Source organism: Arachis hypogaea, chromosome 15 (assembly GCF_003086295.3).
Source record: "Arachis hypogaea cultivar Tifrunner chromosome 15, arahy.Tifrunner.gnm2.J5K5, whole genome shotgun sequence".
In the NCBI taxonomy this organism is placed as follows: domain Eukaryota; kingdom Viridiplantae; phylum Streptophyta; class Magnoliopsida; order Fabales; family Fabaceae; genus Arachis; species Arachis hypogaea.
The window spans coordinates 94,622,698-94,625,959 of NC_092050.1; positions in this window are offsets into that span (position 1 = coordinate 94,622,698).

Genomic DNA, 3,262 nt, shown 5'->3' on the forward strand with positions numbered 1-3,262 from the left:
AACAAAATTATGCTAAGGAATTCAAATTAAGCAATCAAAACTAGTAATCAACAAGATCCAATTCAGAATTCAACAAGAAAAGATCAAATCAAACTAGATCTAGAGAGGAACAAGGTTTTCTCTCTCTAGAAGAACAAGAACCAAAAATTAGCTAAAAATTGTGTCTAAGAGTGAATGAATGATCCCCCCTTTCTCCCTAGCATCCTTGGGTCTTTTCCATGCAGAACCAACTTGAATTTGGGCCTCTTCAGCCTCAGAAATCGCCAGGCACGATTTTCTTTAATGAGGTCACGTGCAGCTTGTCGCGCGTACGCGCCATGCGTGCGTGCGCGCCGATTGATTTTGCGATCCATGCATGCGCGCCATGTACGCGTGCGCACCGGTGTGGATTTCTCTAATCCGCGCGGATACGCCGATCTTCGCGCGCCGCTTCCAGCTTTCGACATCCACGCGTGCGCGCCCATGCTGAAATTCCCAAAATCCAAATCTTCATGTTCCTTCCTCTTGTGCATGCTTTCTTCTCTCTTCTAGGCCATTCTTGTCCCATAAATTCTGAAATCACTCAACAAACACGTCACAGCATCGAATGGTAATAAAAGATGATCAAAATATAGCAATTCTAAGGCAAAAGAAGCATGTTTTCCATGATGAACCAATATAGGAAGAGAACACAAAATCATGCAATTCTTATGAATAAGTGTGAAATATTGACAAAACCCCCCAAATTCTACACAATATAAACCACAAAATTGGAATTTATCAGTTTACTTACACCATATTTCTCAGTGATCAATTAACCACTGTTATACGCCCGCCGCTATCTAAATAATCAAAGACTGCTATTTGCCGATAGTGTTGTTATAGAAAAATACCTATAAAATATTACAATATAAAAAATCTAATATAAATATCCAAATCATATTATGATTTTAATTATCTTTAAATAATAGATAAAATCCTTATTTCTTATTTTTTATATAATATTTTAAAGTATTGACCAATATAAAATAATACTATAGAATATAAAGTTTAATATAATATATAATGGTATGCCCGATACTCTCCATTATTAGAAAGATTTTCATACTATTGTCACTTACACTATCGGTATTTTGATGTAATGGAAGATTGATTAAATCATTTTTTCTTGAAGGCGAGGTCAGACTTTACCGGATATCTATTTTGGCTATGAATTTCATATGGGTTAATTCTTGATTTTGAAATGGCATATCAACTTTTTTTTTAGTCTCAACTATATCTCTTGACTTGTATTTAATCACAATCCTCCAATTTAATTGTGACATTTCTAGGATACAGCATGTAATAGACTTGGCATGCATTTTGGGGCAGAATAAATGAATTATATCTATCATATCTTCTACGGTGATTAATTTCAATGATTTTGTAATTCTTTTATGTGCTTGTGTCATAAGGATGTGTCGGATCATGCTATTCACAACAAAGCAAGACTACAAATTTGATCAATTCACGTTGACTAGCATCATCTTTAAAACAAGTTCCGGTGTTGTTCATTGTCCTTCCTCGAACATATTCAGGTTACGAAATTTCAATCCTACACACTACTTGTTCATACCCTGGGTCAAACCGTTCGATCCGAGATGTTTAGCGACAAGGCGACCGACCTATTCAGGTCAGACTATCCGACCTCTTCTCAAAGAGCTCAGCCAAATTACCAGGAAAGCCCAATAAAGGTCCTAAATAGAGGAACACGACCCAAATCCAAAGGCAGCCCGAGCCTGTAGAGATAAGGGCGGTTCCCTTGAAGATAAGATGACCTCACTCAAAGATAAGATAAGATAAGATAAGATAACTAACTTATCTTATCTAAAAGGTCACTCCACACCATTATAAATACACTGGAGCACCCAGGTATAACTTATACTCTGATTCTACAAAAAACCTGCTTAATACCCTTGCTAACTTAAGCATCGGAGTCCCTTGCAGGTACCACCATCCTACGGTGACAAAGGATCAATAGCATAACCAGTCCAACAAGTCGGATACCACAGCTCCGGCCGTCATTCACCAGCCGGACACATCAGCTCCAACCAAGTACAGAAGATCTCGTCTAAGATCGACCTATAGTTTCAGGTAACCCTCGGAATATTGATGCCGTTACCGGGGAATCTGGAAGTCATCCCACCACCATGACGACGACCACGATTCGGATCTAGAAGATAGAACACCGCACAAGAACGCGGACACTACATCAAAAGATACTCCTCAACCTAACAAAAACAACGATTCACCAAATGTGGGAGCCGTGGAGGCACTTCAAGATCGTTTAAAGTAACTCGAAAAATAGGTGGAGCATCAACGAAAAGCTGAGAGAGACCTATGAAGGGAAGTTAGGCGACGCCGCGAGTTAGAGGACAAGCTCCTAAAACTCGAAGCAGATCTCAAGACCAAGACTACTCGATCTGGTCACGCAGACGACTCCCGTAAGGACCAAGACCCATTCACTAAAGAGATCATGAGGACCAAAATCCCAAAGGACTTCAAACTTCCCGACATGACTTTATACGATGGCACAGCAGATCCCGACCATCATCTCAGTAACTTCAGAAGTAGAATGTACCTCACCGACGCCTCAGATGCAGTTCACTGCAAAGCCTTCCCGACCACTTTAACAAAGACAGCAATTAGATGGTTCGACAATCTATCCCTAGGTCCATCTCAAGCTTCGACGACTTAGCCAAGAATTTTCTGGCCAGATTCTCCATCCAAAAAGACAAAGCTAAGCACGCCCCTAGTCTATTAGGAATCAAGCAAAGAGATCGAGAAAGTCTCCGTAGCTACATGGAAAGATTCAACAAAACATGTCTAGACATACAAAGCCTACCAACAGAGGCCGCCATTATGGGTCTCATCAATGGCTTGTGAGAGGGACCTTTTAGCCAATCTATATCAAAAAAACATCCCACATCTCTGAACGAAGTGCAAGAACGAGCAAAGAAATACATCAACATGGAGAAAAACTCTCGACTGGGAGAGACCTCAAAATCCGGATTCTCCTACTCCTCCCGAGATAAGGATAAAGAGTCCAAAAAGAAAGAAGACCAACATGGGAAAAAAATAAAAAAATACCACAATTACACCCCTCTTCGGATGTCCCTTGTGGATGTCTACAGAGAAGTTTGTCATACTAAAAAAATACCCCCAGCTCAACCGCTCAAAAGCAAAAAAGGGGGAGGAAATCGGACTGAATATTGTGAAAATCATCGAATCCGTGGACATTCCA